The 14,241-nt window shown below is 43.1% G+C and overlaps 1 protein-coding gene across 1 annotated transcript in view; it reads right to left on the reverse strand.

Annotated features, from left to right (window-relative positions):
- The window catches only part of LOC144767825 (uncharacterized), a 173,574-nt gene that overhangs the window by 120,964 nt on the left and 38,369 nt on the right, over positions 1-14,241 (reverse strand). The gene's annotated exons all lie outside the window — the stretch shown is intronic.

The following is a 14,241-nucleotide window of genomic DNA, read 5'->3' on the forward strand; positions in this document are numbered from 1 at the left end:
TGTATAGGTTTGCTAGGTTTCCCTAGGTGCCGGCAGAGCTAGGGTTCAAAAACTACAGGTAGGCACTTTGCCAAAAAAGGGCCAGTTTTGACTGCGAAATTGAGGTGCGACCACGTTGCGTTTTGCGCCGTTTCCTGTCGCAGGCACTAGGCACACCCAGGCAAGTGAGGTACCATTTTTCTCATAAGACTTTGGGGAACTCGGGGTGGGTGGAAATTTGTTGATCCACGCAGATTCCAGAACTTTCCACCACAGAAATGTGATGGAAATGCATTTGTTTCCCCAATGTTTTAGGTTTGCAAGGGATTCCGGGTAACAGAACCTGGTGGGAGGCAGTCGAGTCACCCCACCCTGAATTTCCCTGGGTGTCTAGTTTTCAAAAATGTATAGGTGTGCTAGGTTTCCCTAGGCGCCGGCAGAGCTAGGGTGCAAAAACTACAGCTAGGCACTTTGCCATAAGAGGGTCAGTTTTTAACTGCAAAATTGAGGTGTGACCACATTGCTTTTGCGCCGTTTCCTGTCGCAGGCACAAGGCCGACCCACACAAGTGAGGTACCGTTTTTATCGGGAGACTTAGGGTAATTCAGATTTGTAAATCAACTGTTATTACCTATTGAGTTTTCATGCATTTCTCCCTTCCCAATGAAAGACATTGTGTAAAAAAAAAATCATTTTGAAAAATGACCAATAATTCTCATGCTAGTATGAGTATTCCCAATTTTGAAAATGTGCAAATATATACTGTTTCTAAACTCTATAATTTGTACCCAATTCAGAAAGACCTAGGTTTCTTTCATACCGATTTTTCCATGTATACATTTTCCAAGAATACGTGCTCTATACCCGGTAAATAATAAAATACCATTGCAAGTTGCTACTCAGTTTTTGGCTCTGGGTTCGTCGGGTTCTTGGTGAAACTACAAGTCCTATATATCCCCACAACCAGGAAGGTCAAATGGATGTAACGGCATTTTGCTTTCAAAGAGCTTTCAATTAATCTTGACCCTGCTCATCATGGGAGCAGTCCAGCCTGAACTGCCAAGTCAGATCCTCCCTGTACTGGAAATAAGCATCCTGGGATCCGTTTTGGGATATAATCTCTCTCCAGCCATGCTATCTTGAATCCAGTGGTGCAGCGAGCAATGGACCCAAGTCTGGGCATACCATTAGCCACTTAGGACCCACATAGCAACATCACAAAATAAAATGGTGGGTGGAGTGTTGAAACGTTTCAAATAGTCACCCTTGCCCTCAATCACCGATCTGGGTTCAATCCATAGGTATTTTGATTGCCACATTACCCCAGTTTGGACCCAGCCATATGCAAATCAGTCTTGACCCTGCTCCTAAGGGAACCGTCCAGCCTGAAATGCCATGCCAGGTCCTCCTTGGGCCGAAAACAAGCATCCTGGAACTGGTTTTGTGGTATCACTTCTCTTCAGCCAGGTTTGCTTGAATCCATTGGCAAAGAAAGCAAAGGGTCCACCCTTATCAAATAGCCTCCTCTTTTACAAAAAAATGGTGCAGCGTCGCAAGCTACTTTCCTGTGCTGAGTGGCATCCTTTTAAAAGCACATGGATGTGTAGGATTGGCAACACTACGATGCATCTGTGTGCATTACCCAATGATGGTGAAGAAAAGGCTGCCATGTGCCAGTGCAGGCACCCTTGCTTCATTTTGCAAGGGTGCCTGCATTGCGAGATGATTGTTTTTGGGCAGGAAAGGACACCTTCCTGTACAAAGACAATCATTTATGTTAGTTTCCTCTTTCTATGAGTGCTTCAGAATGCAGCACACATAGAAAGAGGAAAAAAAGGAGGAGGAATACAAGTATTTCTCCTTTTGAGCCACTCCTCAAAGGAGTAGTATTCTGGCGCATTCCCAGCATTACAACACTTTGTAGATCTGGGAATGTGTCAGGTTTATAGATGCTATATGGGAACACCCACAGCAACACCCATGGAATGCCCTTATCATGCAGGGTGACTTTACGTGGCCCTGTTAATTTGGGCAGGCAAACTGTGCTGCTGGAGAGTTGCAAAAAAGTGACTCACTGGTGGCACAATGGCCTTAACCCCTTCCCTTCGGGGGAAATGTCCAAATGGTGCGGGGGGTGAGCACGGCTCTGCGGTGCTCGTGAAGTGACCAGGCCGTCCTGAGTTACGGTGGAGCTGTGCTCATGACGGCCTGGTCTCGTCACGACCCCGCCCACTCATTATTTCTCCCGCACAGGCGGGGAATTAACCGCACGCGGGCGGAGCGGCAGCGTTATGACGAGACCAGGCCATCATGAGCAAAGCTCAACTTTGACTCATGACAACCTGGTCTTGTCGTAAGCACACAAGGGGTTAAATTGAGGCCATCGGGACACACATAGCAACATCACAAAATAAAATGATGGACGGAGTGTTGAAACTTTCAAACACTCAACCCAGTCACAGATCTGAGTTCAATCAATTGTTATTTCACCTGCTCTGTCACCCCAGTTTATTCCCAGCCATAGACAAATCAGTCTTGACCCTGCTCCCCATGGGAACAGTCCAGCACACACTGCCAAACAAGGTCCTACCTCAAACGTAACCAAGCTTCCTGGGACCAGTTCTGGGGTATTACAGCCAGGATAGCTTGAATGCAGTGGTGCAGCAAGCAAGACACCCACGATGGACAGAGTGTTGAAATATTTCAAACACTCACCCCGAGTCACAGATCTGCATTTGATCTATTGTAGTTTCCTCACCACTTCACCTCCATTTGGAACCAGACATATGTAAATCAGTCTTGAACCTGCTCCCCGTGAGAACAGTCTAGCCCGAACTACTAAGTCAGGTCCTCCGTAGAACGGAAACAAGCACACTTGCACCAGATTTGGGGTTTCCCTTCTCATCAATCAGGCTAGCTTGAATCTAGGGGTGCCATGAGCCACGTATGGACACGGGGAGGACCTTACCTGGCAGTTCAGGCTGGACTGCTCCAATGGGCATAAGGATCAAGAATGATTTGCATATGGTTGGGTCTAAACAGGAATAGTGTGTCGAGCAAAAAAACCGATGGACTTAACCCAGATGTGTGCCTTGCGGTGAATGTTTATTTATTCAGCATTCCGTCCATTATCAGTTCTTTTTGCATTTGTCCCGCTAAGTGGGAAGGGTATGCCCAGACGTGGGATCTGTGCTCGCTATGCCACCAGATTCAAGCTAGCCCGACTTGTTGAAGATTGCAGGGATCTGTTAGCATGAGGTGAAAGCCATTTTGTACTTGGCAGCCATTTAGTTAGCCATGTGCTCACCATGTGCTGTTTCCCTCTTCCAGAGCCTTGCACAGGCCTAGCTAGTAGAATGCACCAGCTCCTAGTACATAACTGTCAGGTTATTCTTGCTGATGTAAGGAGAATGACTCTCCTCCCACTTTGTTGAGCAAGCAAATTTTGTATACCCATATTAGTCATTTTGCATGCTTACATGTGACAGGACCTCTCCTTGGTTTTATGCTGACTATGTAACCTAAGCATATATAAGGCCCCTGTTTTCTGTACTCCTTAGAATGCCTCCTACAGTTCCTGAGGGTACTGTGTGACATAGTCTCCTTCATCTGAGGTTAATAAAATATTTATTTTGTATTACAGCTTCTGTGCCAATCTCTTCTTTGGTGGTTTAAAAGGACCAGGTGTATCAGTGAGACCCCTGAGAAGGTTTCTATGTTCTACAAATGGCACACCAACGTGGACCTCATCAGAGAAGTGGCTATTCAAGGGAGTGATCTTGACAGGAGACAGGAATCTACTGAGGAGGACAGGACAGGACTCTACTAAGGAGGTACTCTGTGCACAGAGATTCTGGGGATTCTTCTCTGTCTCTGTGGCCCAGTATATTTCTGGTCTTCCAGATATTAATCCTCCACATGTTTACCAGTCCTGACTGAGAACCTTTTTGGCGTGAGTATTCTAAAAACGACTGTTAGGTCATTCAGAACTTGGCAGTGAGAGGTTGGAGATTTGTGCTTTGGAGATTTCAGTGAGAGATTACAGATTTGTGCTTTAAGATATTTGTGCTTTGGAGATTTGTGCTTTGGAAAGGTCGCCGACATGTGATTTGTTTTGCAAATTGGCCAATATTTGGAATATGGAAATATATAAATTGCAATTTGTGTAGGTAGGTAATGAGGAGACTTTTCTCTACTTTTTATAAAATTTGAATTGCACATGAATTAAGTGCTACTTTGCGTATGGTATTGTATATTTTACAATATTTTTGGCATGCCTGTTTCAAGCACACATCAAAGAATGTGTTGCTTTTTGAACGTACCATAATGTGATGTGAATTGAATTAGCCGGCTCCCTTAGAGGGGATACCTAAATAGGTTTAGATATAAAATAAAATATTTCTTCCTTGGGCACTCAGTACCCCATGGAATTAAAATATGTACAAGGATCATGCTCTGTGCACTTAGTAATGATGCAGAGCGATTTTTGGTATTCTGCCAGGCAAAGCAAGTGAATTGAGTGTACTTTGGCTTCTTGAAAATGGAACAGTCTGTTGGACTGTTTTGTGCAGTCTTTTGGGCTACTATTGAGAAGCTCTTCTTGTAAATATGACTTACAACTAGTATTTACTAATGGTTTGGTTTAAGTACAGTCTGTGGGCTGTCCTTTGTTTCTGTCCTAAGTGTTGATCTGTGGGTTAATCATGTGTTTAAATGTCTATGTGGTGTGTGGTTTCACATTGGTGGTACTTGTGTGAGTAAATAGCGATGGCACTCTTTGTGTAAGAATGGCTAGCCTTAAGCGTGCTGTATTGTGTGTTCTGAGTGTATGTCCCCCTTCTGTACATGTCTGGAATGAGCTCAATGTGTTTGTGTATGTTTTTTTTTGCTGTCATCATTCTGTTATGCAAAATGTGATTTAATTAATATTAAATAAAAATCCAGAATTAAATTATATAACATTTACTAAATAGCTACATGTTACTATTAAATTGACGGAGTAAGACACTATATATGCATTGAAATGCCTCCGTTTTAAATAGACTGTCACCATGTCTACATTTCGACACTAAAAAAGAAGCTTTCCAACAGCTGTGTTTTAACTGTCACTGAGAAGCAGCTGTCTTTTTGACTGTAGGCCACGGAGAGAAAGGGATGCTGACTCAGCTAGGATTTTAAGTCAGTGTCAAACTGGTATAGAGGCTTGCATGCTTTAAAAAAGTTACAAAAAAACAGTTTTAATATTTTGGATAACAGGGAAAAATTGACCGTAAGAATTTCCTTTCTTAAAGCCTTTTTACATAAGCGCAACCGTGGTTCCGACGTTAAATAAAGATTGTCCTTTAAAAAGTGGCGCAAACGTTTTCATGTTTCATGTTAGGCTTCTGTGCTTAGGCTTATGAATGAATGTGTCTAAATATGATAGGCAAGGGATGAAGCTTGCTTTTCATATGTGGAATTATCAAAATGATTGGTTTAATTAAAAAAAAAAAATTATATGAAAAAAATTATTAACAAAGATGTGCATTAAATTCATTTTTAATCTTTATAAAGCTTAATAATCATACTGTGATCTCATAGCATTCAAATTAAATTTAAGCAGTGTTGTACAGCATAATGAGGAAACTTACATGTGAAATGTCTTTTTACCCAGGCGTACAAAACTCATTTTTATAAGGGTATATATTATATATTTCTGATGCCCCATCTCTGGAATGTGTAGGGAACATTCAGGGGATGACTATTATGCCAAAACATTGTAGGATATTCATTTTTAAGTACCCCAAACAGGCACGGTGCGTCCATTGGGGCGTAGGGGCGTAGCCCCACTAAGCCCCATGGACCCACCGCGCCGTCACGTCGTCACTGAAGTAAAAATAAAAATATAGCATGATCGCGCTACCCGCCGGCCGGGAATCCGGGAGACACCCGACTTTTCCGGAGTGCGCAGGGGGGGGGAGGGGGCTGGGCCTGCTGCAGCTTGAGTGACAGTCCACTCAGCTGCAGCAGTACTGCGCAAGTGAATGTTTGGCCAGAAACTAGCCCGAGCATGCGCAAATAGTTTCCCTGCTGAAGTCCCCCTTAGAGAGAGGACCAGATGGCGGGCCGCAGTCCCCGGGGTTTTAAAGGGCTACTGGGCGAGCAGTCATGGTGCCCCCCTAGCCAATCCTAGCATGCAGCGCCAGGATTGGCTGGTCCAGTGGTCCATGTGCAGGCCAATCATTGTGTGACTTTGCGCCATCCGCTACCGTAACATACATTAAGTACATATGTCACACTGTGACACAGTGTGGATCATGAAATAATTTCCGTAGCGGCAAGTGCCCCTTTGCACAAAAGATATGAAGACATACGTCAGCAGTACTTTCTCCTATCTCGGCATGAATTCGCGCAGAAATCTTTTTTGAAAATGTACTCTTTAAGACCAATTCCTAAAATCCAGTTCAAGGGAAGGTTCCCTACATGGCTCTGCAAGTGTGCACCTCCTACTCTGAATAACCCAAAATGTGAGCCTCTGGTATTTTTTACCCGTTTTTGGCCTTGACGCGCACAGCAACCATGATCATGTTTAGGGCTGCTATTGTGATGCATTGCAATCCAGAACGGTCGGGTCCAGAGTAGCACATCATGTGCACTTTCCATTTCAAGCGTGACCACTGTCTGCTCACTGGATGTCCGTAAGTTAAGAATTGCTGCAGTGCTGAATTGTAAGCTGGAGGGCAAGCCTTTTTTCTGCTACTGGTTGGGGACAAGTGGTTCATGCCTGTGTCTGTTAAGTCTTTGACAACGAGGTACTTGGTTGCTTCGAGTGTGCCTGGGTACCACATCTGCTTACGGGGCAGCATGTGCATAGCAGGATGTATTGAGATTGTGTGTGTGTGTGTGTGTGTGTGTGTGGGGAAGGGGAGGGGGGTTTGCTTCTGCCTCCCAAGCAGCATCAGACGCTGCCCTCTTTAGTGACTATCAGCGCATTACCAAATGAGCTCGCATGGGAGAAAGCGGGGATTCCCATTTTGGTGTGTAGTTGTAGAAATGTATACATGACTTTGGTGTGAATATGTACCATCAAAACTGCAGGGCGAGACCAAAGGGGAGAGGATGTGGTCTGACGGTTAGCGCGGCCGACTTTGGTGCTGTGAAACCAGGTTCGAGCCTCTTATCGAGCCATAAAAATTTAAACATGACTTTGATGTTAAATAAATAGATGTTTTAAAAAACAAATACAAATGATGTTCTGACTAAGGTGTGAAATTGGTGTCGAATAAATGCATGTTTTAAAAACAATTAATATTAATCATGTATCATTGGTGCTGAAGTACAAGGTTCAAGACTGATATTGAACACTCACAAGCTGTGTGCAAGTTATATGGTCATAAAAATACATGAATGATGGATGGTGGGTGCATTAATGATTGTTGGATGGATGGGTAGATGCATAAATGAATGATGGATGCAGGAAGGATGCAGGATGGGTGGATGGATGGGTGGATGGATGGATTGGGATGGATGGATGGGCGGATGCATGAATGAAGGGTGGATGGATGGGTGGATGGATGGATGGATGGGTGGATGCATGAATGAATGATGGATGCAGGATGGATGCAGGATGGGTGGATGGGTGGATGGGTGGATGCATGAATTAATGATGGATGCAGGATGGATGGATGGGTGGATGCATGGATGCAGGATGGATGGATGGGTGGATTGATGGGAGGATGGATTGGTGGATGGATGGGTGGATGCATGAATGAATGATGTATGGATGCAGGATGGGTGGGTGGATGGATGGATGGGTGGATGCATGAATTAATGATGGATGCAGGATGAGTGGATGGATGGGTGGATGGATGGATGGATGGGTGGATGCATGAATGAATGGTGGATGAATGAATGAATGATGGATGCAGGATGGATGGATGGGTGGATGCATGAATGAATTATGGATGCAGGATGGATGCAGGATGGATGGGTGGATGGATGGGTGGATGCATGAATGAATGATGTATGGATGCAGGATGGGTGGGCGGGTGGATGGATGGATGGGTGGATGCATGAATGATGTATGGATGGATGCAAGGTGGTTTGGGCTCGCTGGCTGCGCTCGCTCGCTGCGGTGCAATATGCAAATTAGATTACACCTCACCACTTTCAAATGTCACCAGCCGCCCCTGACCCCAAATATCAAAGTCGAAATTGGGTAAGATTCACTATTTAAAAGAAATTCTGCCATTCAGAGCAGCTTTTAAACTGCCTCAGGGTTCAGTAAATGCACACATTAAAGTTTAACACAAACAGCTGACCTCCATACTGCTAAAAAAGTATACCGCACACTGCTTATAATTGAAAATAAATATAAAAAACTGCAGAAGTTATTCTCTTACCTCTGAACTGGCAAACAGGGGAATAGGTCTGCTTTCCAGCTCTCTGTCTCTAGGGTGACTTTGAATTAGGAGAACCGCATGGAAACCCTTGCACACAAAATGGGACAGCTGCTAATGGGTTAAAGGTTGAGTTCTACATTTAGAAGCCTAGCGGGCTCACAGCAAGGTTTGCTTTGACATTTTGACCTCTGAAACTTTTTGAAAGACAAGATGGCAGCGCAGGGCACACATATGAATAAACGGCAATATAATGGTATATGTGAACTTTGATTAACAGTTAGCTTTGCCATATGTACAGCACTGGTGCATTTAGTTTGAAGATTACTGTACAAAAGCTGAGGCAATGAAATTTAGTTTGAATTCATGTGCCCTCATGTTACAACTAGTAAACTTGCTAAAGGGATTGGTGGTTGGTTATTCATGTTCTTTAGTTCTCTCAAATGTGCTATTTACCTCCTCAGAGTTTGTTTATGCCCAGTTGTTACAAATAGGGGTTGATACCGTTGACAGAAGTGAAACCTGTTTCAGGTTTCCTACTGTCAAACTGGGGGAAGGAGGCTGACTCCTCTACAAATTAAGGGTAGGCAAATTTATGTTTTCTCTCTCTTTTTCTCAATTTGTTTTAGCCTGTCTGAGCTGTCAGTGAAATAGCAATGAGACATTTAATTAGCTATTCAGTAATTCTGTTTTAAACACTGTTAGCATTAATAAAATGAATAAAGTATATATGTTATGTTACTGCCCATCCTGTTTGATCAAAGTATGAAAGAATGAGTAGTCTAGATTGATGTTCCCTTATTTGACCTTTAAGGGGAACTAGATGTGGGTAGTTTTGTTCTAAAATTCGTAGGTGATGACACCATTATTGTATGTTATTCTCATGCTACATAGTTTTGCAAGGGCGTTGCTAGTTTTTATTAGCTAGTCTGTGTAAATAAACTGACAGTCCTTATTAGAGCTGATGTTGCATAGTTTGGATCATGAAAAGTAGAACGCAGGGAAAATGCCCATGTGATCCATAGCAAACATTTTTGAAGATATATTGGTTTATAGGAGTTTGTTTGTCATAACATGTTCTGCTGGAGAAAATGTAATCCCTGTTAAATTAGTAGTTTTAGATTTTCCTGTTGCACCTATAACATGAGAGCATGGCCCTAAGCATACAATGTAGGTGGTTTTATTACGAGAAATCATTTTAGAAGTGTCTGCAGTCCTGTACAAGTAGTTTCAAATCTATGAGTAAAAGTGTAGAACATTGTCTTTTTTCTTGAGGGTTTTCAGATTAGTACACAGGAATACACCAATGTAAGGAGTTGGGGTATGTCTGTGTTGTTTTTCTCTTTTCTTCAGAATTTAGTAAATGAACACAGACTTCCTTGGCTACTTGGGATTGGGTGATGCATTACTCTTGTCAGTTCACCAAAGAGTTCCTTTTATACTTGCCAATAGGTCCAGGCTGTTTTTTTTTTTTTACTCACATAGATAAATAAAGTGGTTATTGGGTGCCTTGCTAATATATGGGGTGTCCCAAGACTAGGAAGTATTCTGAGACCATCCTCTCTGTTGATAGATTATTTCTGTGACTTGTCTAAAGACCTTTTGTTCTGTCCACCAATAGATATTTGCTGCCTTACAACCATTGCCAGAGGGGCCCGGACATCAGATTCAGCTTGGGGAATCAGCACCAGTCCAGCTTGAAGCCAAAGTGAAGGTAACCAGCACAGGCGTTGCTGGCAACTAGGACCTCAGTGAAGGCGGAAGCCCTGGCATTAATTGTGTACCCCTGCCACAGTCTTGAGCTAAAGACGGGGTCACAAATCAGAAAGAAGAGATTGTGGATCACGTTTTTGATGCCCAGCTGAGAGTCATAGACCTACCAGAACATCGAGGAGGCTTTGCTTGAGGTGACCTCTTTTGAGACAAGGGTTGCTTCAGAGATCCTAGCATCAGGCCTCGGAATCCAGGTCCCAAAGTGAATGCAAGTTTGCACCTTTGTTTGTTGGTCAAGGGCTGCCTTTGCACTCTGGATGCAATGTGTGGCCCCAACGAATGAGCAGTGCACCAGCAGAGCAATATAGGAGTTAGGGAAGGACTTGAGTTTAGGGTACAGGTGCTGTGTCTCTGGTGCCTGTTAGATTGAAGTGAAGGAAACTGATGCACTGCCTGAGACACTGGACAGGATCGCTGAGAGCATTTGCCCTGGTGGGTGACTGCCCTATCCTGAAAGAAGAGACTTTTCCCTTGACACTGGGCCGCGATTCTTGAGTTGCGTGTTGAGCAGCTCCACCGTGGAAACAACAAGAGCCTGCCTGTTAGGCTCAAACGGACACAGGCAGAAGACTCCCCTCTGTCTTGGCTGTACAGCGGCTTCAATTTCACCAAGGACTTCTTTTTTTCGTCAATAATGTACCCCTTGGGACGTCCCATTTTTGAGGAGGAGCAGCCCTTTGCAGCTCTTCGTCCTAATTCCTATGGCCCTGTGTGGTCCTCCTGGTCCCTCGGAACCAGGATTGTTTTTGTAATAATCTGTTTAGATGCTTTAATATTTGCAGTAGTTTTGTTCATTCTGCATGAAAAAAAGTTTTTCTGAGCAATTGAAAAATGTGACTTTGCCCTTTTCTTGAATGTATGAAATTAATGTTCTAGCCCTCATGAAAGGAAAATGGAAAAGTCAATTGAAAATGTTTTTATTAGCGATGTACTGTTGGCTATTCTGAACTTGAAATGGATGGTTACTGAAATGCATAGGAGCTCTGAAAATGTTTTACTAGACGGTTCTAGGGTTTGCTTTTTGCTTAAGGGTGAAAACAAAACAAAAAAGAAAAATTATGATAATTCTGTTTGTGATAATAGTCATTACTCTCTCCTGTTAATTATGACCCAATGCTCCGTTCCCTTTGTACTCCTGCTTATACCTTATATATACCCGCTTAATGAAATGTTTAGAATAAAAAATACCCACCTAGCAATGAATTAGGATATTGATACATTTATTAAAATTAATGTGCAAATATTGTCTGTGTTCCTACTGGATCATAGGAATGTCTTTAGCTCATGCTAAAAGGACTATCTGTTGAAGATTGCAGGGATCTGTTAGTATGAGCTGAAAGCCATTTTGTACTTAGCAGCCATTTTAGTTACCCATGTACTCGCCATGTGCTGTTTCCCTCTTCCAGAGCCTTGCACATGCTCAGAGAGGACTAGCTAGTAGAATGAACCTGCTCCTAGTATATAACTGTCAGGCTATTCTTGCTGATGTAAGGAGAAATGACTCTCCTCCCACTTTGTTGAGCAAGCAAATTTTATATACCCATATTAGTCATTTTGCATGCTTACATGTGCCAGGACCTCCCCTTGGTTTTATGCTGACTAATGTAACCTAAGCATATATAAGGCCCCTGTTTTCTGTACTCCTTAGAATGTCTCATACAGTTCCTGAGGGTTCTGTGTGACGTAGTCTCCCTCATCTGATGTTAATAAAATATGTATTTTATATTACAGCTTCTGTGCCAATCTCTTCTTTGTTTGTTTAAAAGGACCAGGTGTATCAGTGAGACCCCTGAGAAGTTTTCCATGTTCTACAGGCTGATGAGGGTTGATACTCCTCACCCGTTCAAATGATGCTTGTTTCCAGTCCACGGAGGACCTGGCTTGGCTGTTTGGGCTAAATTGTTTACATGGAGAGCAGGGTCAAAACTGGAACGAAGTGGTGAGAAAACAAAGAAATTATGAATATAGGTCCAGATCTCTGTACTGGGGGTGAATGTTTGACATCTTTCAGCGTTCAGTCCATCAATTGGGAAGAGATGTGGCGCTGTGGCTAGGGCGACTGGCTCCAGAATCTGGGGATCACGGTTTGATCCCTGGCACCTGCAGCAGATTAGCCCAGCACCATGTGACTCTGGGCAATAGCTTGCTTAATCTTCCCGACGGCCCCCAGTGACTAGAGACCCTTACGGGTGATTGTGCGCTTTACAAATGTGGATAATTATTATGTATTATTCTTTTTACTGTTAGAAAGTGGACATTCCTTTGTGCTTATAGGTTTTTTGCTTTGCAGCCCGACCTTTGCAGCCTGACTCCAATTCACATCTAGGGCTGGGTGACAGCTACACTTGATGCATACCTTCCAGACAGCCACAACAGAGGAGGGGCTGGGTGTGACAGGGTGTTACATCTTGATTCATCTGCATACTGATGTGAAGAAATATAAATCGATATTGTATAATGTTGGCCTAATGTATCCAATATATTAGCATACCGCCTTAGGAAAAAAAACCCTAGTGAATATACTTAAACCATGCATACATTAGGAATCGAGCCTTGACTGACCAAACGCCATGTTGGTTTCATTTCCCTGTACCTCTTGCTCTTGCTAGGAAAACAAGTGACCTGCTACTGTGTAGAGAGAGCCTGAGAGGTCGGCCTGGACTATGAACGGACCATTGATTCTAACTTAGGAAACTCAAGGTCACATCTGCCTTTCTTTTGGGATGAGCACATTCTTGCAGACGCCAAGCCTGTACTCCAGTGCACGAGAATGAAAGGGAGGCACCTTTACTGACCTACCCCCGAAATAGTTTGAGCTGAGTTTCGAATCAATCAATTGTGCCTTATATGGGTTTTCCTGTTGGCTTCACGAGAAGTGTTACTTTTCCATGTACGGGGTTTTCATGAGGTATGCTGAAAGTATATATGCACTGCTTTGAATGTAATCCGATATTGAAAACAGTGGTCCTTGACCTATTCCTTCAAATACACAGAAATCATTAAAAAAAATAGTCGTTATTCAGAAAACATTTCAGAGCATGTCCAGCAGATCAGCTCTAGGTAATAAATGCACCAGTCAAAGGAAAGGATTGCAAAAGCACCAATGGAAAAACCAGAAACAATTTTAATTCATTGTATCTAGATTGAATGCGATAAATCACAATTTATAAAATTGCTTGAAAAATGTAGGTTGCCCCAAGAAGGCGTGCAAAAAGAGAAAGGAGGGTGAATTGGGACAGTGTCATGTGATTGGGAATAAGAAAGGTTCAAGACAGTAGTGACATAAAATTATTTACAATAGTGCTATACAAAAGAACGGTTGAACACTTCACCGTACTCACAAACCTGGCCACAAGAATTAATTATGTACACATTTTTCAAAATATTCGCAAAGAAACACACAGTGTTAATTTCCTATTTGCACATTGTATGGCGAAAATATGATCCAGGTTAGAAAATAACAAGGGCGTTGACGTTTCGACTAGTCTTGGGGCCTGTGGGTTGGTTAGACCTGGGCCATGCGAGTCTTCATCAGGACTAAAAACGGGACAACCAAGGGTTATTGATGACCCTAAAAGAAGGAGAATACAAATTGAGACTGTTGCACTAGATTTAGGATAGAATTAATCTCATTGGAGGGCAGAAACGCTTACCCTAAGGGGGGGGGGGGACCCAGTCGTATGTATTCACTGTGTGTCCCCAGTATAATTGTTCACACCTACAAAACAATTTACAAGCATGAATGAGCTTATATGTATGTCCAGGATCAAGGCAATGTCTAATGTCTTGTTGTATTGAGCATTGGTATGCATATTGATTGTAAAGTCTGTATGTCATTGTATATATTGTAAATGTGTATATTGATGTCAAATTCCTAGGACCGGTTTCTGGCATTACAGCCGTCTTCAGCCAGGCTTGCTTGAATCCAGTGGAAAAGTGAGCAAGGGACTCACGTCTGAGCATACCCTGCCAACTTATGGCGAACAAAGCGGTACAAAAGGGGGTGGTGATGGACGGAGCATCTGAACCAATCAAACACTCACACCCAGTCAAAAGATCTGGGTTTAATCCATCACCGTTCTTTAGCCCACTCTGCCACCCCAGTTCAGAC

Source organism: Lissotriton helveticus, chromosome 7 (genome assembly GCF_964261635.1).
Source record: "Lissotriton helveticus chromosome 7, aLisHel1.1, whole genome shotgun sequence".
In the NCBI taxonomy this organism is placed as follows: Eukaryota; Metazoa; Chordata; class Amphibia; order Caudata; family Salamandridae; genus Lissotriton; species Lissotriton helveticus.